Below are 27,888 nucleotides of genomic sequence, written 5' to 3'. Positions count from 1 at the left end.
CAGGCTCAATGTATTTAGAGTTAAAAACATTATCTAGTCCAACCCCCTTCTTTTACAGAGAAGAAAACTGTAGCCCTTTAAAACTAAATCACCAAAGATGACACAGCTAAGCAGCAAGGTGGCACAGTGAATACAGTGCTAGGCCTGGAGTCAGTGAACTCTTTTTGAGTTCAAATGCAACCTCAGAAATTACTATTTGTGTGACCCTGGGCAAGTCACTTAACCCTGCTTGCCTCAGTTTCCCTCTCTGTCAAATAAACCAGAGAAGGAAATGGCAAATCACTCCAGTATCTTTGCCAAAAAAATAAAGAATAAACCCAAATAGAGTCATGAAGAATCAGACACGAATGAAATAAGCACCCCAACAACAAAAGATCCTACTGGCAGTACAAGAGAGCTTGAATCGAATCCAGGCTTTCTGACTTCAAACCAAGTGTTTCTGCTATTCATATACCTCATTTAGTAATTAACAATGATAATAGTGATCTAACATTTATATAGCACTCACTATGTTCCAGGCATTGTGCTAAGAGTGGGAAACAGGTGTTATTATGATCTCAATTTTACAGATATGGAAACTGAGGCAGAGGTCAAGTGACTTGCCCAGGGTCACACAGCAGAGACCTGATTTGAAACTCAGGTTTTCCTGTGTCCAAGCATGGCTCCCTAACTACTGCATCACCTAGTTGCCCCCATATACATGTATATAGCATGAAACACATCTGGAAATTCCAGTCAGAGGTAATCCATATGTACAACTACCAGCAAGCATTAATGTCAGCTAGATGATAGAGTGATGAGCATGCTAGACTTGGAGCCAGGAAAATCTGAGTGTGAATCTCTGCCTCAGATATTGAGTAGCTCATATGACCATGGGCAAGTCATTGAACTCCTCTAGGCTTCAGTCTCCCTATCTATAAAATGGGGACAATACTAGCACCTACTTCACAGGGCTTTTGTGAGGGTCAAATGATATAATAAGTATAAAACATTTTTAAAAATCTCAAAAATTCCATATAAATGTAATGTTATAATTATGCATTATAGAGCATATTAATATTTAGATATTAATTCTATGTAATATAATGATAATATATAATATTTTACTACTATACATAGTTGAACCAGATGGCTTCTGAGATCCTTTCCAGCTCCAGATACATGTTCGTATGAATTCCTATGATTTTCAGAGGCACAAGTGTGGAAGGTGGGGGGGGCCAGCGTCCCCAAAGGCACAGAGACAGAGAAGGAATATTCGGTATAAGGAACAGCAAAGAGGCTAGTGTGGCTAGACAGTAGGATATGTAAAGGAGAGTCATTCAGAGCAGTAGGCCAGAGTCAGGTTGTTAATAAAGGAGTGTGAATGCTTCCTAAGGACAACAGCAAGCCAGGGGAGCTTCTTGAGCAGCAGACTGGCTTGGTTAGATGCCCACCTTGGAGAAATGCTTACTGAGGGACAGTTCAAATGACACCAGACACCTTAACAACGTCATAACATGACAAAGAAAGAAAACAATAATTGTTTGGTAGCACCAAGAGATCTACCTTCTGTCACATTCAGTCTTCAGCAATAGATCTGTCATTTGTTTCTTAAAATGGTTGTTCACTAATGACCTTTCTGCTTGAAATGCAGGAAAAGAAAGAGCCAGCTGCTACCAAATATTGGAGGGTGCACTGTACAGGAGCAACAGGGAGAAATTTGAGCAGAATAGGGGTTGTGGAGTACAGTTTAAGTTGAAAACCAAACTGATCATGGAAATAAGGATACTGCTGCACAAACCAGACTGTTTTTACAAAATGGTGTATTAATGCTTTAAATAATCAATCAATATTAATGCTAGTCTTCTAAGCATAGGTCACTGAGTCTCCAAACAAAAGAGAATCCCTAAGTCAGAAACATGAATCAGTGCAGAATATGTATTTTCCCCTCTAGTTTGCATTGCTGTGATAAGCTTGTCATCAGTCATCAGCTTTAAGCAAATTACAAAGAAATGTCGACAGAAACAATGACAAAACATTCTTGTTAAATAAAAGCCACTTACTCTACAAGTCAAAAACTGTTCTTTTTTGTACAACTCAATTCATTAGGATGGCCTGTAAATAAAGTATTAGCCCCTACTGAGAATATGTCTTCTTGGGAGGAAAACCAAATTGATGGTCATGGGTTATTGCATTAAGATTTCTAGTCACCAACAATAGTGAGCAAATGCTTCCCTTTTATGGTGTATGCTTTTCCCATCAAAATTCAAAATCCTTAATGCTGATGAAACCATCCCAATATCTCCTACAGTCTTTGGACCGGGAACCTCAGACAGTAACTATAACCCTACTACACTGCCAAGCTATAGATTGTGCCAGCTGTCAAACTGTCATTTCCTATACTCACTATTGTTTTTATGCTGATTCCCACTTGGCATTTTCACTATTGAGATAAATAGTGAAGATTGATTAATCTCCTGTACTATGTATGGCTGTACTACTCAAGTCATATTTCTCAATGTCGCAGAAAGAATATTGGGTTTGAAGTCAAAAGATCCAAATCATGACTTTGCCACTTACCTGATTTTATGACCTTAGATAAGTCATTTCATTTTTCTGGGACTCAATTTCTTCATCAGTAAAATGAAGGGATTAGAACTGATGACTTCTAAGGTCCTTCCATCTCTAAATCTTAGCCTATTATTCCAACTCAGTCACTTACTAAAAGACCTCTTACCAGTTAGTCATTACATGTATAACTTAGAACTAGAAAGAACCTTCTGGACATTTAGTTCAATCTCTCCACAGGCCGTCTCATCATGGAGATGTCTCTACTCTGGTAACTCCCCCCATCTCTCGTTAGTATGTTCCTACTCGGGACCACCATTTAAGGAAGTGCCCATAGTATGCAGGCCCACCACCTCTCTTCTGAATCAACTGGTGACTCTCAGAACTTTGCCACCATGGCCCAATCTCCCTCTTTCCAAATCTCTTTTATATTTTGTTCCCCTCCTTTAGAATGTAAGATATTTTGAGATGTAGGGAGTCACTTTTTCTGTTTGTATTTGTATTCCTACCACTTTGCTGAGTTGCACACAGTAAGCACTTTAAAAATACTTCATTTAGTCCTCTAGCTCAGTTTTGCTGTTTCTACCAATGACACAGATTGCAAAACATCCACATCTACCTGTTTTGGCAGACTCTTGCTTGCATTCTCCCTTAAGTTCATAAGAGGGATCAACCCAGCAACCTAGAATCCTTTCTTGCATTTTACAGACATGTAGAAGATACTAGTAAAGCACTCTACCCATTCACCTTATTGTGTGACTAGCTCATCTCCCCTTCTTATTCTACATCTCCCCAAAGATATACTTTACTTCTGTTCTTCAAAGTCCCTTACTGGGCATATGTTGTGACCTGCTGATACACATCTTGCCAGATTTGAACTCAGTTCTGCCTGACTCCAAGACCAGCACTCTATCTACTGCATCACCGAGCTGCCCACAGCTCTTTATTATCCTCTGGGTAATTCAATTTTAATTCTTTGGAGACATTTGTATTTTATACCTTGCTGGTTTTGTTTTTTTCTCTGCATCCATAGTGTGCCTGGCACATAGCTTTTTCTTAATAAATGCTTCTTAAATTGATTTTTATAAAGTAATCCTGAGTTCTTCGTAAAGTTTGGCAAATGCTACCATGGTGGAAAGACTTCAAGTATGAGCCCAGAATTATCCAAAAACAGCTCAGCTGAGTATGGTGAAACTCAACACCAAAAAGATAGTCATTTGGTGATAAATTTTTTTCTTCCTTTTTACGTTATGGCAACCCATAAAACAATGAAAAATATAAAAAAGCCCCCACCCCTTCTACTTCTGGGATGGGGCAGGAGATGGCAGAAAAGGGAACAGAGCATAGTATGAATCACACAGCTCTTAGACCATCTTTAAACCTTAATTTGACTGCTGGTACTGTAAATTTGAGGTCTTGGTTCAATGAGCAAGTGAACATATTACTGGGGAAATTGTACTAATCTTGTCTTTTCCAAATCAGGAAAATGGCTAAAAGTGACATCAAAGCCAACCATAGATCAAGACAGGGCTGGTCACCACTTATTCCCTCATGTCAGTTCCACTGCCTCTCATCACTTCCTTCTTTATCTGAGATGCTGTGCTGTAGGCAATCATACTTTCTTGTCCCCACAGAGTATTGCCAGCTTTATGGAGAGTTACACCCTGTAGTAGGTCTGTAGCAATTCTTAGAGTCTTTTCCCTGGTCATTTATTTACTAGCACCAAATTCTGACTTACTTACTGGCTGTGTACCTATGGGCAAGTCCCTTAACTTCTATTAGTCTCAGTTTCCTAGGAAGCATATTATTTTAATTTCAGTACCTACTTCACAGGATTGTGGATGCTCAAAATGAGATGAAGCTCTTTGCAAACACTAAGGAACTCAAAAAAATGTCAGTTATTACTATTATTGTTACATGAATAATTTGCTTGTACAAGTCTAGTATCAATAATAATACTCCCAATACATCCTACAGTGCCTTTAAAGTTTTATTTATATGAAAAGAAACTTTTAATATATAAAAATAATCAAATATCAACTAATTTCATAAAATAAGTCATTAAGTAAAACAAAAGGAGCTTGCAAATGCTGTATATTATAAATAGGTGGTTGGCCAAAAGACATTAGTTACAGTGTGATATGTGACATTAAAGTGATATTTTATTATAAGCAATTAATATTGTTGTTGTGGAACAACGTTAGTCAGAGGTAATGGTATGTGGGATCTGCTAGTATTGAATAACACATTATAGCCTACTTAAAAGTTGGCTTAAAATTGTTTCAAAATCCATCCTCTTATAAGCCACCATATAAAAATGGGTTATGCATTCCTCTGGAAAAAAATTTGGCTCCAAAACATAATCAAATCATTATTAGGAATTCAGAATACCTTTTTAAAACATGGAATTAAAGGAAAATGATCATATTTTCATAAAGTAAAAATGATTAAAATGAAAGTGCTCAAAATTATAATTCCCAAAATTATAACAAATGCCATATTAAGCAGCAGTGCAACCAAGTGTGAAAGTAGCAGCCTTAATGCCTCCATGATCCCGTGAATTTTTTCACTGCCTCCAAATCACTGTAACGTTTCCAATTTTATATCCATGGTAATTGCTTTATGGTCTCTTTGTACTTGGTGGTCTCATTCGAGCTACAGTTTCAAGACACTCTCTCAGTCTGACTTAGGCTTTGGTTATGTTATCATTGGACAAGTATAATATAAAGGACTAAAATGGCTAGCCTCTTTTTGATGAGAACAATAAAGGTACTTACAGTACATGCCAATACTTAACAGCATGCCAGGAAAGGAAGGGAAGAGACTTTGGATGCCTTACTATCTCTCTCAGTCACTTTAATTTTATTTACATAAAAAAACCAAAAGAAACAAAAAAAAAAGCTTCCCCAAGTTTTCACATTTCCTTCTTTCCTTCCCTTATTAATGGGAGTAGAAGTGAATGCGTATTTCAGCCCCTAATAAAATAACTATTTCTTTGTCTTGTGTTATAGTGATTTCATAAAGGTCTAGATTCTCAGGTAACATCTGCCAAGTAAATTCCCTGATTTATAGATTCTGAAACAGTAAAATTCTACACAATTGTATGGCTATATCTGAAAAGATAGTGATCTTTACGTTTAACATTCAGATCATGTTCTTATGGGTCAGCCTCTCTTCCTGGAGTGGCAGAAGAATATTAATAATCATGGGTAAAAACCTCAGTTACCCAGCACTCTCTGGGGATGGGCCATTTTGGATTGGGCCAAGAGCTATATTATTTAACTTTGTATATCTTGAGGGTTTTTTTTATGCAAATGTGTCTAAATTGTACTATATATTTCTCTGCATTCTCATATTATTCTATTCTAATATATATGTATATATATACATATATATGTATATAATTTTGGGTACAGATATGAAAAGTATAGAGACTAATTACATAACTTTTCTTGTCATTGTGTTACTGTATTGTAGCAAATATCACCCCACCCTTCTGCTTGCTGAACTGTACAGGTTAGTCTGTCAAAAAATAAAATCGCCTTTTGGAACTGCTTAAAGTTAGTTATACACTTCCTCATCCAGCACCCCATGCCCTACCCTTACCAACTACACATACACACACACACACACACACACACACACATCCCCTTATACTTGTGCCTTCAAGAAATACAGTATTAAGAAGCAGCTGCTACTCTGTTTACAGGTTCCTTTTATTTTCAGAGATATTCCAGAAGTTTGAAGATTCTGGAAGAATGAATACCCAATTAAAATGACAAAGGTTGACTATAGTTATGGAACAAGGCATACATTTTCAGACATGATTAATTTTCTGATTTGTTTTACTTGGCTACATTTATTTGTTGTCAGAGTTCTATGGGATAGAGTCACAGGGAAGGGAAGGGGACAAATGCAAGAAAGGAAGGAGGAGGAGAGAAAGAAGAAAAGGGGGAACCAAAAGGGAAGGAGGAAGGAGGGAAATGGGAAGGAGGGAAGGGGATAAAATAGAAAAAGGAAGGGGGAAATGACAGAAAAGGAAAGGGGAGAAAAGGGGGTTAATGGAAGGGGAAAAGTAAGGTTGAGGGAAGGGGGGAAAGGTAAAGGATGAGAAAAGGGGAAGGGGAGAAAGAGAAAGGAGAGAAAGGAGAAGGAAAGAAAGGGGAAGGAAGAAAAGGGGAAGAGGAAAGGCAAAAAGGAGAATGGGTCAAAAAGGGGAAAGGGAATAAGGGGAAGGGAAAACCGGAGAGGGGGAAGGAAAGAAAGAAGAAGGGAGAAGGGAACAAAAGAGGAAAGAAGATCTATTTAGAAAGAAAAAGAAAAAAAAGAATAAATGCTAAATAGCTAGTGTTTTACTCTACTGGCCCTTTAAATGAAAATACAGTTGTCTGCATCGGAATTTTTGCACCCCAGTACTTTCAGCATAAGAGGAAAGACCTGGTAGTAATAAAGTTATACATACCCCCCTCAAAAAAAAAGAAGTTTGAGACAATGCACCATTATTGAATCATTAGAATTATAAAGTCCCTAACAACTTTAAAGTACTATCCATTTATGGATCTTTGATTATACCCCTTTAACAATTTTCCCCCTAAATAACATTTAATACCATTAGAAAAAATATAAAGTACATAATACTACTTTAAAAGTCTATATCTATTTTCTACCATACTTTTTAAAAACTCTCAAGAGAGAAAAATTTCCAGGGAGCCTAAAGCTTTTGTTCCTCCAAAGGCAGTTAAATGTGTAGCTCAGTACATGAGAAAGTGTAACAAAATCAAAACCTCAAAAATGATTATGAAGCACAGTTAGTCCCTGTTTCTCTGGCATGGTCAGGCAACAGGGATGTGTTCTGGTTGATCAAATATTCTAAATACCATAACAATCTTTAAATGAAAGACAATATAACAAAATAAATATAATAGTAAAATTAAACAGAATTCAATTTTTTCTCTGATCCTTCAGAATATATATTTATGGATCTCAGAGTGCCTCAAGGTTATCATCATTTAGTTTAAATATCATTGTACTATCATAGAATCATAGCTTCATAAACCAAGTGTCATAGAGGAGAGCCAGAAGTGACCTTAGTGTCCATCTAGTTCAATCCCTACATTATACAGATGAGGAAACTGAGGCCCAGAGAGAATAAGTGACTTGTCCAAGATCACAAAGGGCTAGGACCAAGGCCCTTGCACTCAACTGTACCACACTGTCTGTACTTCATCACACTGTTTCTCTTTCATAGCTCCATACAAAAATGTTGCTTAATAGAATTTAAGTTCAATTAGCCTCCACAAAAAAAAGAGGAAATAAGGAACCAATTTGATTCATCAATGTAAATTCTAATTCCCACATTAGTCTTTATATCATACCTACATATATAAAATTATGAACAAATTCACATAATTTGATTAATGAACTTGCAATATCTCACTTCAAGCCAAATTGCTTTACTCTCTGTCTTCCACACATACCTTATGCACTTGTGAATCCACACATAAATCTATAACATTATCTGGAATGCTTGGAGTCTGATTACATGGCTTCCATCAAAATCCTGATCTTTCAAGTCCCAAATCAAATCCTACCTAATAAATACTTCTCTGATCACTCCCAGTCATATATGATCCCCTCATCCTCTGAATTTCTATACCCATGATTCATGCACATCTCTCCATCTATAAGAATAACCTTCACACACAGAGGGCATCCTTGATGAAGTTTGCAAAAGGAACAGAAAGGCTTTCCTAGATATTCTATAGCATAAGACACCTTGCCAGTCACACAATTAAATGAAAGGTATAAAAAAACACAAGTTCTCACAGTATTTAAAAAGTATTTGATTGTAAGCAAAAAACTACCTTATGGGTCCTGCTTCCAAAACTGATGTCTCCCCTGAATACATGTGAAAATCATATAAGACTCCTTGAAAGGTATAACAATGGACACAATTTTGTGCGATGACTATATAGTTAACATTTATTAAGTGCTTAATATGTGCTAGGAACTGGTGTGAAGTGCAGCTGGTGGCTCAGGGTTCTGTACCTGGAGTCATGAAGACAAGAATTCAGATCTAGCCTCTGACACTTGGCACTTACTTGACACAGTGCCTGGTACTTAGACACTATATAAAAACTCATTCTCTCCCCTCCCCCTAAATGCTGTGCATACAAAGAAAGGCATAAATAGTCCCCTCCCTCAAAAAGTTCACATTCTAATGGGGGAGTGTGAGGAATGAGGAAGATGCCACATAAATAAATATGTCCAGACAAGATATATGAGATATATAAGAAGAGCTGGTCCATCAGTACACACTGTATATCTTAGACAGACAATATAGACAACAGTAAGCTGACGGAGAACAGACTGAACTACCTTTAGGAGATTATAAAATCCTCTTAAAGACCTCAAGCTTCCTCCTGAAACAAAGCCCACTCCCTTTATTTTATTTGTCTTCTGTCCATTGGAGCATCTTATTTGTATGTGTTTTACACCCTTAGAAAAAAAATTCCAGGATTTTTCCTCATGTTTTCATCTTGTTTCCTCATGGTGCATGATGACAACTGAGGTTGTTAACACAATGAACCCAAACTGACAAGATAGTAGCAAATTATTTTGCCACTTTTCTAGATCTTTCAATGTAACATCAAATCTGGGACTGATTATACCAAGCTTTCTTAAAAATCTGCCCATGAGGTCCAACAATTTTTTTTTCAGTTTTATGACCATCAGTGATCTCAAATTCACCAAAATAAATGTGTTTCATCATCACAGTTAAGAACCAGACATCTACTTGAGAGCACGGCCTAATAGGAACCTGGCATTTTCCTGACTTCTCTTCATTGTTAATACTTTTGAGACCATCTGCCAGGATATTCACGCACACCATGGTGATGGAGCTCCAAGATGGCAGAAGGAGTTCCACTCCTTTAAAAAAATAGTCAGCAGCTTTCTGATGGTTCTCTATAGCTGCAATTTATATTTCTAAAGAATTAAAGTTCCTTCATAGGAGTAGTTTGTGGTGGACAAGATGATGTTGCAATACATTACCGATGGAAATCTTTAGCAGAAAGAGAATAAAAGATGTCATCAAAGAGATGCATGACCAAAACAGGTGTTAGGACAGCCATGTAACAAAAGCAAGAGACAGCTATGGTCAGCTTAGTTGCTCCCCTGGTCTCAATGAGATGTCAAGAGACCCCAAGGAAGACCCCTAGCCCATTCAGTAGAGAACCAGAAGAGAAGATATGGATAGTTTAAAATCTGCACCTTTGGAGGGCATGCCCATATCAATGAAATCACTAATACATTCAGGTAACAAAGTATTTGAAAAAGGAAATGGTAGACTTTAAAATCAGTCAACCAATCTATCAACAAGGATTAAGGTCCTAATTGCTAAGCATTGTGTTAGGCTAGGAATACAAAGATAAAAATGAAACAGTCCCTGACCTCAAAAGAGCTTATATTCATTCTCAACAGTGGAAACAATAATTACAGTCAACATTAATAAAAAATTTTAAGGTCTACTAAGCATTTTACATATACAATCTCATGTAATCTTTTTGACAACCTGAGGAGGTGGGTGCTATTGTGATTCCCATTTTATGAATGAGGAAAATAAGTCTAAGAGAAGTTAAGTAACTTGCACAAGATTACACAGTTAGCAAGATTTAAACCCAGGTCTTCTTTACTCCAAATCAGAATCTTTACGTACTATGCCACACTGAAACAAATATTACACAAAACAATTGCTGGAAGGTATATGGGGAGGAGCTAGCATTTGAGCCAACCCATAAAGAAAAACAGAGATTCTAAGAAGCAGAAGTGATGAAGAAATGCATTTCAGGAATGGGGGACACTGTATAAAGTCATGGTGGTATGCTGTAGGCATATGACAGCAAAAGGAGAAATCATATTTCCTTGTTGTTGTACTCATAGAACTCCAAAGACACACTGAACATAAAAGACACTGAAAAAATATTTGAGGAATTAGAGTATGAAATGTGAAAGTTATTATCATTCATTTTTATAGAAATTAATAATTGCATTGTCTTCTGTGAACCAGCTTCACACCACACAGAAGGAAAAAACCCAAATCAAAGGAACTCGTTTCCATTCAAATGTCAAATTAATGCTCAGTCAGAATTACACATAAGAGTCCCTCTCGTATCACTCAGTCATTTGCCTGCTGGGCAATATGGCCTCTGTGAATAAGAAGGGATCAAGTTATGCTCAAATCTATTCATTATCTTCTACCAATACAAACCAACTGGTACCTTTACTGCAAAGATGACAATTTCCTTAAGGTTCGTTGCATCATTACATAAAGTATTGGACTTTGAATAAAACGACCAAGGTATGGATTACAGTTTTTTGACCTTAGGCAAATCACTTTGCTTCTAAGGGTTTCAGTTTCCTCATCTGGCAAATGAGAAGGTTAGACTAGCTAATGTCTAAGGTGCTCTCTGGCACTAAAGTTATATCTGTTATCTATGAAATGCAGAATTGGGTGATTCTAAAAATAAGCCAAGAATAAATCAGTTCTCCATAACCAATGCATCCCCAGGGAGACCAAAGAGGAGAAAACATGATTTCTTCTTCCATTCTGTTTTAGAAGAGGAAAATGTACTTATGTGATTTTTATGAGTAATATTTACCTATTCATCCATCATATTTTCTCAGATTACAGCCTAGCTTTCAAACTCTTTTATTTCCCTTTCTTGTAGGAATCATATGATTCTCAGGCACTTGCTACTTCCCCAGTAAGGATTGGAAAAGCAGAGTGAAGGCACTGTACAGTTTCTATGTGACAACTTGTTACTCAGTCAGATAGTAACAGTGATGACTAAATGCCCATTGTACCAGTCTACTAGGGAATATCAAGGTAAATACAAATAGTCTCTGCTCTCAAAGAGATCACAGTTAAGAAAAATTATATACAAGAGAACATCACAACTCAGACAATCTACTGCCTTAAAAAATACTATCTACACTGTCACTATGAATGAAGAGGAACAGAGGAGGAGGCAAACAAAGTATAAAATCACCCATAAACAGACATGAACATGACATGAACACAATCACACACATGTATGTATGTATGTATACACATACACATGCATGCACTGGATCAACTACATAATTATCTTAATTCATTCCCAAATATATTCCTTGTCCTCTACTTATCCAGTTCATTCAAGACACCATAGCAGGTATTGGGAATACCAAAATAAAATCCCTTACCTTGAAGAAGTTTAAGTTCTCTTGGTTAACACTGTAAACTGATAAATACATACAAGTTAATTTGAGAAATGAGGGAGAATGAATAAATTGAGAAATTAGGAAAAGTTTCCTATGGAAAATGAAACATGAACTGAGCCTTGGAGGAAGCTAGGAGCAAGCATCATACAAAGACATGGAGGCAGGAAAGAAAATGCTGAGTTTGGAGGTGGGGAGAGCAGGGGCAAAAGCAAGTTCCAGCTTGGCTACAAGTGGAATACACAGAGAAATAAATGAAAGAAGCCTGGAAAAGTGTGCAAAAGGCACATTGTAAAGGGCTCCATGCACAAAGTTGAAGAGTTTCTGTTCTTGAGTTGGGAAGTAGTATGACCAGACACCAGTAAAGATCATTCCACTAGACAAGTCTCAGAAAAGAAGAAGACAGACCATTAAATGACTGTTGTTCCATATTTAATACCTAGCATATATGGAGCTAATAGTAATGTCTAACATTTATATCGCTCTTACTATGCACCAAGCACTGGGCTAAGTAAGCATTTTACAGTTATTATCTCATTTGATCTTCCCAACAACACTGAGAGGTAGGTTCTGTTATTATCATCCCAATTTTATAGACAAGAAAACTTAAGCCAATGGAGGTTAAATGACTTGCCCAGGGTCACACAGCCAGTAAAGTATCTGAGGCCAGATGAGAATTCATGTCTTCCCAACTCTAGGCCCAGCACATTATCCACTGCACCACCTAGCTGTGTGTTAAGGTTTGCAAAATGCCTTACACAGGTTATAGAATATATAACATATGTTATCTCTTATGATCTTTACAACAATCCTATGACATAAGTGCAAATGTTATCCCCATTTTATACATGAGGAAACTGAGGCAAAGAAAGGTTAGGGACCTTGCCCAGCATCATACCATGAGGAGGTGCCTGGGGCAGAATTCAATTTCAAGTCTTTCTGACTCCAAACGCAATTCATTATTCACTGCTCAGCCTATCTGCCTATATTTGCTGTCATTTCTAAAAATGTATTCTGGGCAACTAGAGAAGGGTATTTATCATTTCTGATGTATTTCTGAGAATACACAGAGAATGCAAATCAATATAAAAATTGTAGAGCATATAGCTATGACACAGACAATTAATAATGGCCATGTCCACCTAGGATACATAAGGATGTAACTTTCATGACAGAACAAAAATTTATCTGTAGTCAAGATATGTTGTTAAGGTTTTGAAATCAGGAATACTTACATTGTCCCTCTCAGATGGATAGTTTTATTATTAGGAATATTTTTCTTATATCTAACCAAATTGCTCATCTCATCTCTATTTCCTCCAGAGACAAGCCTTTAGGACCTGATTATTTTAGTTTTAGAAAGATTATTTGGACAGTAGTGTGGAAGATAGTTTGGAGAGGAGAGAGTTTAAGTCAGGACTCCAATTAGAAGGTTCTTCCAATAGTCCACACAAGAGAAGATGAAGGCATTAAGTAGAGTGATGGACATTATGAGTGGAAAGGGGATCTGCATGAAAGACTTTATAGAGGCAGAATCAATAAGACTGTGTGACTGATTAGATATTAAGGGCAAGGGAGAAGGAAGTGTTGACACCACGAACCCAAGTCAATGGAACTATGGTGATGCCCTCAATAGAAATAAGCAAGTTTAGAAAAAGATGTGGTGGTAGTAGTGGTGATGGCTGTAGCTCTGGCTGCTATTGTTGCTTTAGAGTTAGAAGAGGGATGATAATGAATTTCATTTTGGACATATTGAGTTTAAGATGCTTGATACCTCTCCACATTGCCAGAGTAGACGGAATGGGCAGGAGCAAAGTTAACCGTATATAATATTGTATATTACAATTATGTTTCTGTCTCATCCCCCTACTGGACCATAAACTATGATGTTGTGGGGTCCTTCTATGAGCCAGTATATATCACAGAGGGTAACTTAAACAGGGCTACTATCTTCCCTGTGTAGTTTTCTTATTTTTTAATATAACGAAATGTTCCTTTCTACTATCAGATTTTCTCTATGACTATATGCTGCAAATACAGTGCTAATTTGTCTTGCTCAAGAAAGCTTCTCACTAGAAGTACTCTACGCCCATTAAATCACAGATCTGGTAGAAAAAAATGTGATTAATAGCTTCAACTTGAGCCCAGGAGTATCTTTCATTTTTTAAAATACTTTTCATTTTTGCTTTACAGTTAGAGACCGCATAATACAGTGAAAAGAGCAAAGTATATGGAGTCAGGAAACCTGATCTTTAATCTTAATGTTGTTGTTACCTGCTACATCATCTTGGGCATGTCAAGTCTCTTCTCTGGACCTCAGTTTGCTTATATGCAAAATATGAATATACTACATATTAACAAACTACATGGCTTTTTGAGGTCTCTTCCTGCTCTTGATTTGTGACATCATAATAAGAGTCACCATCATAATAGCTGCATTTACATAGCACTTTGAGGTTTACAAAGCCCTGTTATCTCATTGGATCCTTGCAACAACTCTGTGATGCACATGCTATTATTACCCCCATTTTACAAAGGAGGAAAGGGAGGCTGAGTGAGATTAAGTGATTTGTCCAAGGTCATACTGCTAGCAAGTATCCAAGGTGAGATTTGAATGCAGTTATTCCAGAGTCCATGTTTAGTATCCTTAACCGCTGCATCATCATACATTTATCATCATCATAATGATATCTAACATTTATATAGTGGTTTAGGGTTTGCCTTATGATAGAAGCTCCCGTACCACGTCTAGTGATTTTCCTCTATCTTCTTGGATGACATTTGTGTCTTCATTCCCCTCGCACTTGCGATTCTTCCCATTTCATTTTCTCTTACCAGTTGAGAGGAAAGCAAACCATTCATTCAATAATCAAGTGATGACACTTGAGGAAGTAAATCTTTGTAATACTATGAAAGCAAGATTTGGAAGAGGAGAAAAAGCTGTTTTGGTGGAAAAGGAAGGAAAAAGGGAGGGAGAGAAGGAGAAAGAAGAAAGAAAGAAAGAAGGAATGACCTAGCCTCCTACTTCATGGAGAAATCTGAGACCGTCCAATGGGGGAGTTCTTTCTGATGCATTCCTCTATTTCTCAAAACTTGCCAGTATCCTTAACCATTGTTTCTTCCTCCACCAAGACAGGTCTCCACCTTCCCCTAGCTTCAGGCTCCAAGAGTTGCTAAAGCTAAACAAAGAAAAAAATCTTGCCTTGTTTGATCCTTAGGCAACAGACTTACAGTTCATTACACAATTATCCACCCCATTCTCAAAACCTTTTTTGTTTGACAAAATCTGACATAAGAGCTTGCATCCTATTGGCACAGATTTGGAAAACTAAGGTCTAATTCCACACTGTGATGAGGCATTTATATAGGACTTCTTTGAAGGAGTACTATACTAAGGAATTTATATTTAATGTGAAAGGCAAAAAAAAGTGTCACTGTAGTTCTGAGTATATGTAGTGATAACATATATGTAATTTTTCCTTTTATATTATATAATAGGAAGGCTGAAATCAGTAGATACTATTCATTCTTTCATGAAAAACAGAACACTTGGGGTGGTGGAGATTTACAAGTTCATCATTCCTTCTACTTGTGGCCATCTCTCTTTTCTTAGCACTTGTCAGTTCTCAAATACTCTGGTGATATCCTTCTAAATAAAAAGCTCTCCAGACCATAAATCACAGTAAACTTCAAATGGATACAGGACCTAGATATTAAAAATCACAGCATAAATAATTAAATGAACAGAGAGATATCTTTTGTATCTAAGGATAGGGGAGAAGTTCTTGACCAAATAAGGGGTAGAGGAGATCAGAAGAAAAAATGTACAATATTAATTACATAAAATTTAAAAGTTTTGCACAAGCAAAATTTAACACAGGCAAAAAATTAGAAGAGAAAGAGTTAACAAGAAAAATATCTTTGGAAAAGAGTTTCTCTGCTAAAGGCTTAGTATACAAAACATATACATAATTGATGCAAATATATATAAGAACAAGGGCCATTCCTACAACAGACAGTCAAAGGATATGAAAAGGAAGGTCTCAAGGGAAAAAATGCAAGGAATCAGCAATCATATTTTTCAAAGTGTTCCAAATCACTAATAATAAGAGAATTGCACATTAAAACAACTCAGAGATTTCACCTCATTCCCATCAGATTGGCAAAGATGACAAAAAAGAAAAATGATAATTATCAGAGGGAATATGGGAATATGTAAGCATACTTACATATTGCTGATAAACTATGAATTGTTCCAGACACCCTGGAAACAAATTAGGAAACAAACCCCAAATGTCACAAAACTATGCATGCATTTTTCCTGACAATATTACTTATAAGCATATATCCTGAAGAGATTTTTTTAAAAGAGGGAAAGGATCCATGTTTACAAAAATATTTAAAGTGATACTTTTTGTTGCAGACAAGAGCAGGTAACCAAGAGGCTTTCCATCACTTGGGGAATGACTAAACAAATTATGGCATATTAATGTAATGGAATATTGTTGCACTACAGTAAATGATGAAAGGGATGTATGCAAGAAACTTGAGATTTGTATGAACTAATGCAGAGTAAGTGAACAAAACTAGAACAATTCATGTTGTCATTGTGTCGATTTAGTCATGCCTCACTCTTCGTGACCCCATTTGGGGTTTTCTTGGCAGAGATCCTGGAGTGGTTTGACATTTCCTTCTCCAGCTCATTTGACAGATGAAGAACTGAGGCCAAAAAGGTTAAGTGACTTGCCCAGGGTCACACAGTTATTACATATTAGAGGTCAGATTTGAACTAAAGTCCTCCTGACTCTAGGGCTGGCACTCTATCCATTGTACCACATAGGTGCCTTCTGGACCAATTTAGACAATGACTAAATTATGAAGAAAACCAGCTTTGCAAGACTTAAGAACTATGATCAATATACAATGACCTAATGAGGATTTGAGAATACAGATGACAAAGCACACTACCTGCCTCCTGAAGGAGAGGATGAATGAGAAGGAGAGAATAAGATATACATTTTCAGATATGACCAATGTGTGTATTTATTTTGCCTGAATATGCTTATTTGCTACAAAGGAGATTTTTATAATTGCTTTGCAAGGGACAAGCTGAAGACAGAATTATGCTAGTGACAGTAATGCAAAAAAAAAAGAGTGCCATCAAAGCATAAAAAAAAAAAATCACAGAGGACAAGAGAAACTTCAAAGAGAGATAGACAAGCAAGACTGCTTTGAAACTTTAATTTATTATATACTTTTAAAAATACAAGCTGAACATAATACTTTTTTGTATTTTATACATAATCCTCTTTTTGTTTATCTTTGTATAAGGAAATGGTCATGTTTGTTAACATTTATCAAGTTCAGAATAATAAAAAATAATTTTTTTAAAGGAAAGAATTAGGGTTGATAAGTACCTGCCTAGAGTCATCACCTCCTAGGGCAATGAATAAAACCTTTAAAACTGGTCTTAGTGTGATTACCCAACATCTACTATCACTTGATCAAATTTCAGTAACAAGATGCTGAAGACAGGTTCTCTTTTTTCTGCTCTCCCAGAATGTGTGCCAAGAATTCCCAGATCAGCTTGGTGGATCACAGCTAATAAGGCTCAATGGGAGTTAACTTTTTTTTTTTTTTGCTTTACCTTTCTTTTTCTCTTACATATTTCTCTTTTTCCTTCTTCTTCCATGAAGACAAAAGGGAATGGTTATTTTTTTCTCTAAACAGGAAAACAGAGCTGCCCAGAGATTTAATGAAGAATTATCTACAAGTCTAGAAAGATGTCTGGAATATTTAGGAAATTTAGAACATATCCCCAACAACATCCTTAACCTCTTTGGTCCAAAACAAAAACCTGTATTTGAGGGTAGTAGTCTCTCACCTAAGTAACACAATAGAAATGCATTTATTTAACATTTCAAAATAGGAAATAAGCAACTGCTAGGAAAAAAATAAATATTTTCAGCAAACCTTAATTGCCAGCTGCTCGCAGAATACTATTCCAGGTTGTGTGGTTTGTCCTTAATTCTCAAAGAGGACCATGATATCAGGGAGATGATGACATAGCTTGCCACTGACTCTGATTTGAGTCAGGGAGGGCTGTGCAAAGTCACCAGGCTCACTTTCTCCTCCAGAGCCATCTGGGTCTAGTGGCCAGATATTCATCAGGATGACTAGAGATGGCCCAAGATGCAACTATTCTAGGCACTTACTGGAGGAAAGATAAAGTTTACATGAGACACAGTATCCCTTCCTTCATGGAGTTTCCAATGCAGTATGAAGAATGTTACATAAATATAGAGAGTATCTTAAAAGTCTTAAGACAGTTTTTAGTCCTAATAGTTTAAAACTGTACTAAAACTTTTGGGACATCCTGTATAACTATAACACATGGGAGGGAGTATGATATGGTGGACAGAGCTTTAGATTTAGAGTCAAAAGACCCAACCTCAAACTACCTCCACCACTAACTGTGTGACTATGGCCAAGTCACTTAAGTTCTCAGAGACTACATCTCATCATCATTATAATGATGACTAGCATTTATATACCGCTTTAAGGCTTACAAAGTCCCGTATGCATATTATTCCATTTGATTTTCAAAACAATCTTGTGAGGCAGCACAGACAGGGTAAGGAACTTGACCACAGTCACATAGCTAATGAGTGTCTGAGGCAGGATTCAAACACAGGTCTTCCTAATTCCAAACCAAGTACCCTATCCACCAGAGTCCTCAAGTGTGACCCTTTGACTGAATCTAAACTTCACAGAACAAATCCTGTTAACAAAAGGATTTGTTCAGTAAAACCTGGACTCAGTCAAAAGGCTGCACTCAAGAACCTAGAAGGCCACGTGAGGCCTCAAGGCTGCAGGTTCCCCATCCCTGCACCAGACCATCTCATTTGTAAATTGGGATAATCTCTAGAGTTCCCATTTCACAGAGTTGTTAGATTCAAGTGACATGTAATTACGGCATAAAAATCTACAGAAATTAAGAACATTTCTTGAGTTCAATAACAAAAAAGCAAGAGATATGTATATGATGATTTTGAAACCTTAAATAAATGATAACTATTGTTCTTATACTTATTGTATCAAACTTTTAAGTGAAAACTTGAAACAAGTCAATACTTGGGGGGAAAGGGAGGAGGTATGAACATTAAAGAAGGTTGAAGCCTTCCTCCTTGAACACAGCATATAGAACTTGAGTTGGGCCTTAAAAGATAGGTAAGAGGTGGAAAAGCAGAGGGAAGACCTCTCAGGGATATGGAAGAGAGCCATGAATCAGGAAGGGAAGTAAACAAAGAACTTCTTTGAGAGGCAGAGAATAGGCCAGTTTGACTGGTGAGGGGCAATATGGGACAATACTAGAAATGGAGAGAAATACCAGATTTTGGAGGGTAGTGAATGTTAGACAAGGGATAGCTAAGTACTGCAGTGGATCACATGCTGGGCCTAGAATCAGGAAGACTCATCTTCATAAATTTAATCTAGCCTCAGACACTTAGTAGTTGTGTGACCCTAGGCAAGTTCTTTACCCCTTTACCTCAGTTTCCTTATCTGTAAAATGAGCAGGAGAAGAAAATGGCAAACCACTCCAGTATCTTTACCAAGAAAGCCCCAAATTGGGTCATGAAGAGTTGGACATAACTGAAACAACTCAACAATGAATAAATGAATGAAACGATGTATCCTAGACAAAGGCGTTTGTACTTGAATGTATAGTGATAGAAGGCCACCAAATTCACCTCTGTAAATGATTCTATGCTGAAACCAAAGTACAGAACATAAGTAAGAAACCAACTTATTTATAAATAGGCAAATGCTGAGAAACACTGAGGGGCATTTAAAAACAATAGAATTCTTTTAAAACTGTGATTCAGGTAAATAGATTGTTTATCCAAGACAAAACCAGTTGCATTGTCTTTCTCTGATTTTCTGATTCATCAAGACCAAAGTCTCAAAAATCCAACTGATTACAATCAGTAACCCTTAATGACTTTCATTTGTTTTGTCTGCTGTCAATGCAAGGGATTTCAGAGTTTCATTATTTAGAAAGTCCTTTAAAAGCAATGGACATTTCAGTTGGTTGTAAATGGCTTTTAATGTGTTTTCACAGTTTGTGGTCAACCACAGACATTCAGAATTCTCAGGTGTGGTCACCAAGCTGATCAACTCATTCTAGTAAATATTCCAGTCTACCAAGACCAATGAAATCATAAATTTCTTTTTAGCTGAAGGCCTCAGCCAAATATAGGATTCTTACTTACCAACAGGTTAAGGAAGGTAATTTATCTTTATACTATCCTCAGAAAGCTAATTTGCCCCATAAAATTGTTTAATATACATGAAAGAAATCCCAGGAGCAAGGCTTAAATGAATTAAATCCAAGATTTATGGTCACAATGGAATGACAAGTTGGAAGAACCTGATTTCATTTATGTAAAATCTGAGACATTATATTTAATACTCATTCTTCTCATGCCTATATAATTCCATTAGTTTTTCATGTTTTATAGAACAGTTCTCATGTTTTGGTTGATTTTCATGCTTTTGTCATTGTTTAGTAACAGCATACGAAGAATATTATCCTTGTTTACTTTTAAGATGTACTGTTTAAGAATACTAATTTCAGCACCTTAACTAAAATGATGAATGCATCTTGACTCAACCCTCAGCATTTCAATTTACTAACATTCTTCTCTCCCTTCCCCATCCCACATTTTCTGATTTTCTTCCAAGGTACTCAGGCTCCTTTCTAAATGGTGCCTCATTATTCACTATATAACACCACTGTGTGGAAGATGACAAACTATTCACATTTTACAAATGAGGAACACAGAGAACAGAAAGGTTAACAGACTTGCCTAGTCTGTGTGTGAATCATTGACAAAGACAGAAAAAGCCTCTAGGATGTATCATCCAGTTCAGTTACCTACCCACCAGACTGGCAGTTGTCAGGTCCTTTGGGTCCACGTACCATTTCAGTGCAGAAAGGAGCCTAGAGACCACTCACAGCAATCATTCCTTCAGCTGCCACAGTCAAAGACCCCCACCCCCCACCCCCGCCACACACAGGTACCGCACACACACATGCATAAACAGAAGACAACTTCAACAAGAATGAATGGAAAGAAAGCCAAGCTTTTGAGGAATCATTGAGACGATCTCTTTTTGTTAAGTATCCTAGGTGAATGATTTTGTATCAGAAAAAAGTATATATAGTCATTTATGAGACCAGATGATGAGTTAATTATAATAACAACTGTAATAACAGCTAGCATTTATATACTGTTTTAAGGTTTACAAAGCACTTTCTCATGTGATCTCTACAACAACCCTGTGAGGTAGATGTTATTATTATCCCTATTTTTCAGATGAGGAAACCGAGGCAGACTTAGAAGTTAAGTGATTTGCCTAAGGTCACACAGTTAATAAGTTTCTGAGGCAAGATTTGAACTCAGGTCTTCTTGGCGCCAAGTCTAGTACTTTTACCCTAACTGCAATAGACTACCACAAAAGAATACCCAAAGGATTTTTAAAGGTCCTCCATGGTTCACAGACCACAATGAAAATTATTCCAATCATTCTAAATCAAAGAGCATTTATTAAATGCTAACTATGCTCCAGGCACTTTTGCTAAACCTAGGCGTACAAAGAAAGGGCAAAAAAAAAAATCTCTATCCTTAAGCAGCATTTGTTCTAATGGAGAAACTTACATCCTAGACAAGTTTCAAAAACAGAGAAACCTAGAAGCCTACACTGAATTTGACCATAACTTTTTTGCTGTACCCTATCTGCTCCCCTTTCTGAGAATATGCTTTTGTGGGGAGCTGAGCAATATTTCTGATGCATTTCTTTAAAGAATTACCCTCCCAAAAAACACAGAAAATGAAAATCAATACAACAAAAACTTGTGGAGTACTTAGTTACAAAATTTAAAATTACAAAACAGTCATGTTCACTTTTAGAAATAGATAGAAATATGTCTTTCATAGTAGAACAAGCTTATCTTCAGCAAAGAACTTTAATTAAAGTTTTCAGAGCAGGTACACTTATTATGTCTCTTTGAGTCTGATGGCATTATTGTTGAGAATATCTTTCTTCTATCTAACCAAACAGCTCATCTCTACTTCTTCCAGAGGCAGCAGTGGCCTAGTAGCTGGGGAGGGGAAGGATCTAACTTGGGGGTCAAAGTCCTGCCTCCTGGTTCCAATAGCTATGAGCTGGCAAATCACAATTTTTCAGAGGCCCAGACAACTATATGGTAACAAGATCTGAGAAATGTTACAAATGATTTGCTACCCTACATAGGTGGATAGAATTTCCAGACGATGTTCTTCCACACTATTGAAATCACAGACCTGGATGAAAATTTTCAAAATATAATGCCCTTGTGTTCATATTCACTGGAGATAGCAAGGAACTCCTCTCCCTTTGTAAATCTGAGCATCATACTGAGATCTTAAGAAATATCTGAAAATGGTTTACCTGAAACTTCATGAAGGTAGAAATATGGTCTGTGGATTATGATGATATCTTCAGAGGTTTTTTAATGTTTTTTAATCTTAGGGTTTTGTTACCTCTCAGGACTCTCTATGGCTTTAAAACCTGCCTCCTTAAAAGAAATTTATTTGCTTATTTTGCTTTACCCATTCTTCCTTGTCTCTCTCTTTTCACTTCTTTCAGATTCTATCACCCTTAGTCTGAAGCAGATATAATATTATTACACTGAATCTGAACACAGGTGAGTCTATTGATTTGTGTGACCTGACAACTGAATACCACATCTAGGAAAAGAGAAATAGCTTTGATTTGTCCCACTGTACTTAAATCAGATTTAGTCAACAGACCCCTTCTGAAATACAGCCAATAAACATACCCACTGGGAAAACAAGTACAAAAGATATCAGAACTATGTTACTGGATGTTGTAGAAAATTCCTTAATGAGAAGCAAAGAATCTTTAATATATACCTTTATGCACTCCATAAATATCTCTGAATATTTAACTATCCAAACTAGTACTCCACAATTATTTACAAAGGCTTGCCAAGGATCCCAAAATACATACAATTAGCACTAAAATTGCACATTTTAAATTACTGTTAATTTGGATAAACACAAACTTCCACATCTCTAAGCTAAATTCAGAAAACAATATTCTAATTAACCCCTTGGCAAAGAGAAACTACCAATAATGATCACTCTGGCCCATTACAGAAAGAAAAAAAAAACTCCTCATAGCAGGAAATGTTCTCAACAAACTAGAAATGGTAATTATTTTCTACATTTGCAAAACAAGAATGTTTTCTTCCTGAAAACACACACATAAACCACAGAATATACTTTGAAAAGCAGTAGAATTGTCTAACTAAAAGGTACACTTTTCAGCAATCAGACCTTGGGCAAGTCACTTAACCTGGTAGGTCATTTCTGAGGACATCTCAGTCTGCTCTAAAACCTTCAGTGTGTCCCTATTACTTCTAGAATAAATACAAACGACTGATTTAACATTTAACCATAATTTGGTTCTAATCTCACACTACTCCCCACTTCTACTTTTAAGTTCCAAACTATACTTACCCTCCACCTTCCGCTCTTATCTTTTCCTCTCTGTTGATTCTGCCCACAATAGATTACCTTCCCCTCTGCTGAAATGTATCCCTTAATTCAAGCCCAATTCAGATGATGATGATGATGATGATGATACAATAGCCAGTATTTAGATAGCACTTTAAGGTTTGTAAGGTTCTTTAGAAATATCTCATTTGATCCTAACAACAGTGCCAAGTATCCACCCTCCACAAGGACTTTTCTCAACTTTACCCCTAGGGTGAAAGTGATTTTTCTGCTTCCTCAAACTTCTCATAGAACATTGCCTGTCTCAATCCTTTGTTTTAATCTCATTCTCTCTTCTACTATAATTATTCAGATATATTTTAACCCTCCTCCCTTTAGACTATAAGATGCTTGAAAGGTCTGGATTCCATATGACTTTGTGCCCCCACTGGACCCTAGCTAAGTGACTACTACCTAGAAGGAATTTAATATTTACTGAATGACATGTACCCCTCTGAATCTCATTTTCCCCTTTAGAGAATGGGAATTTTATACACACACACACACACACACACACATACACACACACACACACACAACCTACCCCTCAAGATTGTTGTGGGGAAAGAATTTAGCACATGTAAAGAACTATTTACTACATAGAGAGAACTATATACATGTGAAGGTTCTTTTTACCTCCCAAGACTGTTGACTAGGCACATGAATGCTAATATGTATATAGTTCTTACTACATACTATGTCATTTCCCCACAACAGTCTTAGAAGTAGCATAAAGATTAATAAGTATTATTGATTATTATTAAGTGTTATAAGTATTGATTTAGCTAACGTCCAAAGTATGGCTAAAATCCAAAGTTCTACTAAAAGCAGTGTCATTTCAAAATCTATCACTATAGCCAGGGGCATAAATTCATCTACAAATTGTCATGTAATCAAAAGGTCAGATTATGGAGAGGCAGAGCTCTTTTAAATGCATTCTTTTACTAAGGCTTCATTTTTTTTTTCTTTTAAACTAAACCTAAGATTCCATCAGAATGGAGAACTCCCAGGAAAGAAAATTAATAATAATAAAAACAAATAATATAAGTCGAATTTATATATGCTCTAAGGTTTGGAAATTGCTCCTTTTTTATTATTGAGTTGAATCAGTTGCGTGTAACTCTTCATGACCCCATTTGGGTTTTTCTTGGCAAAAATACTAGAGTGGTTTGCCATTTCCTTCTCTAGCTCATTTTACATATGAGGAAACTGAAGCAAACAGAGTTAAGTGACTTGCTCAGGGTCACACAGCTAGTATGTGCCTGAGGCCAGATTTGAACTCATGAAGATGAGTTTTCCTGATTCCAAACCCTCTACGCCCTGCACAACCTAGCTGCCTGCCAATTGCTCTGTGTGTCATCTTATTTCACCTCCCAGTGCAGATCAGTACCTTCTCTAAGGTTAATTCTAAGAAAGCTGACTGAGGGCACTGAAAGGTAAATGACTTGTCCAGTGTCATGACTAGTGTGTTTCAGAGCCTGAACCTGAACCCAGGGCTTCCTTACTCCAAGACCTGTGATTTGGCATCATTATATTACCTGACATTACCAAACGAAGTCTCAGGTGTAGATCTAAACTTTAACCATGGCACACTGTCTGCTGAAACAAAAATCTTTCTCGTATCATAAATCCAACATGCCAAAATGAAGACGACCTACATTCACAGAAACATCTCATTTATCAGGAGTTATAGGGCTGCATTGGATTTGACCTTTCTCGCAGGCTGCTCAGGTGGAAAGCTATTCATCAATATTGCTAAAGTATTGCCAGTACCTTCAAGCCAAGTCCTGTTTTTGGCAAAGCCACAAATAGCTGCTTATCCACAGGGCCCGAATCTTCCTCAGGGATTGTTCCGCCCTGCTGCCACTAATCTCCTACCAGGCAACGCAGCACTAAAATGGTGTTTCTACGAAGCAAAGAAGAAAGCCCTTGAAGACTGGATTCTCTAATACAAGGTTATCTTAGCCCTGCTTTTTCAGGCCCAAAAAGGAAAAAACAAACAAACAAACAAACATTGGGCAACCACAGGACCCAAATAAACTCCTTCAGCATGAAATAATTTGTAATATATAGAAATTTCATTTCAGGTGAGAACAATTTCGTCTTCACAATGTGGGCCACAAAACAAGTATTGGAGCTTCTATATAAAAGAAATACAGGAGGTTTAAGAATAACACCCCCACTTCCATTATATGTAACTGTGAAAGACTCTTTTTTACATTCATAATTAAAGGAAGAACAGATGGTAAAAACTTGATAACATGTCCATGAAAATCAATTTGAGCAATTTGCTTGTCTACAAAACTTTGCTGAGATAGGTGCTATCATCTCACATTTTGATTTATTTGATTTTAATGGCATTTGGGGGTGGCTGACCCTGAGGTCTCTTCCAGCTCAAAAATTCTGGTATATCATTATATGCTAGGAGCATTGCTGTTACAAATGCAGAATATAAAAAGAACAGGGGACAGGCAGAGGGTGGCAAGAATATAAAATCTAGCCAACGACAGTAAGACAAAGAAAAGTACACATAAGAAATGCTAATAAAGAAAGCAGAATTCTGTCTGTAATCTTTTTGTAAATCCTGCACTGGCGAAATTTTTGTTTCCATGGGATTAAAATCAAAAATATATTTTTAAGTAAAAACAACTGGGAAATTTCAAAAGTCAGATTTTAATAATCCTCTAAATTTCCAATCATTTCCGGGTAGTTTTTTGCTATTGTATTGATAATATTTAGAATTGGGTTAACACCTGGGCTCTGTATTGCAATAGCCTGCATATTACAATGCAATAGCATATTACAATAGTTGGCCTCCCTGCTCCAAGTCTCCTCTCCCCACTCTGATCCATCCCCCACTATGCTGCTAGAGTGATTTTCCTAAAGCACAGATCTGACCAAGTCACTTAACTCTACTCAAGAGGTTCCTTTCTGCCACCAGGATCAAATATAAAATCCTATTTGGCATGTAAAGCTCTTTTGGGCCCCTTCTTACCTTTCCACTCTTCCTATACCTTATTCTCCTCCACATAGTTTATGATCCACCAACACCAGCCTTCTTGCTGTTCCTTGCACAAGATACTACATCTCTGGACTCCATTTTTTTTCAATGCTGTTCCCCATGTCTGGAATATTCTCAGTGTTGGCCTCCATCTTCTGATTTCCTTTAAGACTCAGGTCAAAATCCACTTTCTGCAGACAGCTCTCCTGATTTCTCTTTCCTGCCTCCCAACTCCAGTCTCCCATTAGTACTATATATGTTTATGAGTATATGCACGTGTGTATATATACATGCACGCACATACATAAAAACATATATAGGTACACACATATACATAAACAAAGACATAGACATTTTTAAGGATGACTGTCAGACAAGTATTAAGTGGAAGAGCCAGTTCCTATGACTCCAAGTCTTACATTTTTTCCACTGCATCAATTTGCTTTCAGTTTATTGACTGATCTCATGAACATCTGCCAATTTGCATGACTTTTATGTTGCACTGCAGTATATTACATCGATCCAACAAGCCCTAAGTATTTGCCATATACAATGCACTCTTTTAGGCACTCCAGACTTTTAAAAAATGGAACCAAGTAAGTCCTGACCTCAAAGAGCTTACAATTGGAGGAGGAGGAGGGAAGAAGGAAGGAGGGAATAATTTTGATAAAATAAATACCTTGTATTGTAGCTATTTGTGTATACTATGGTAGCTACATAGAATGGGCCTAGAAAGAGTGATGGGAGATTTGAGAAAGGCGAGATGAGAAAACAGAGTTGGTGATGGGAGATGGAGGAATCAGGGAAGATTTCACTGAGATGATGGATTCGTGACAGAAAATGACACAGAATAAGATATATATTTTGTATATGGCTGCTGAGGGAATTTGTTTTTCTTGACTATACATATTTGTTATGAAGAATTTGTTTTTCTTTTTGTAAAAAATGGGGTGAGGAATGGGAGGGAAAGAAAACAGATTTCTGTGAATTTTTTTAAATGAAGAGACTGCTACAGATGTGGAATGCTGCATATGTTGTATTGATTTTCATACTGTTTTACTTCGTTATAAGAGACTTCTCATAGAATGAGGGTAATCATAAATGTTTGTGGGGAGTAGGGGGAGGGAGGAGGAAGGAGAGTGTAACACATGGGAAAAGAAAAAAGACAAGACCAGATCACAGAATGGTGAGTCCTTTAATTTGGCTGAAACATTTGAATATGAAAGGGGATAGTGTGCAATAAAAATGGAAAAGTAGGTCAGAGCCAGATGGTGAAGTCCCTTGAACACAAGGTTAATTAATTTGTAATTCATCCAATAAGCAATAGGGAACCACTGAATATTTTGGTGTTGGGGGGAAGTAATGTGGTCAAACCTGTGCATTAGGAAAATATTTTAGCAAGAGTATGAAGGATGAACTTAAATGGATGGATTGAGCACATGGAAACCAGTTAGG

General features: G+C 36.8%; 1 protein-coding gene and 1 pseudogene across 5 annotated transcripts in view; both read right to left on the bottom strand.

Moving 5' to 3' along the window:
- The window catches only part of APBA2 (amyloid beta precursor protein binding family A member 2), a 364,180-nt gene that overhangs the window by 256,623 nt on the left and 79,669 nt on the right, over nt 1-27,888 (bottom strand). For 3 of the 5 annotated variants that reach the window (XM_072616730.1, XM_072616699.1, XM_072616733.1), the window contains exon 1: nt 14,083-14,190. The exons of 1 other annotated variant lie outside the window; for it this stretch is intronic. The gene's annotated coding sequence lies outside the window, so the exon portion shown is untranslated. Of the gene's footprint in view, nt 1-14,082; nt 14,191-27,888 lie in introns of those variants that run through there. One more of the 5 variants, XM_072616716.1, reaches the window with a different exon arrangement.
- LOC140508858 (small ribosomal subunit protein uS8-like) lies at nt 6,920-11,807 on the bottom strand (annotated as a pseudogene).

This window comes from Notamacropus eugenii, chromosome 1 (assembly GCF_028372415.1).
Source record: "Notamacropus eugenii isolate mMacEug1 chromosome 1, mMacEug1.pri_v2, whole genome shotgun sequence".
NCBI classification, from domain to species: domain Eukaryota; kingdom Metazoa; phylum Chordata; class Mammalia; order Diprotodontia; family Macropodidae; genus Notamacropus; species Notamacropus eugenii.
Note: the sequence above shows the minus strand (reverse complement) of the source record. Positions and strands in the feature narration are given on the sequence as shown.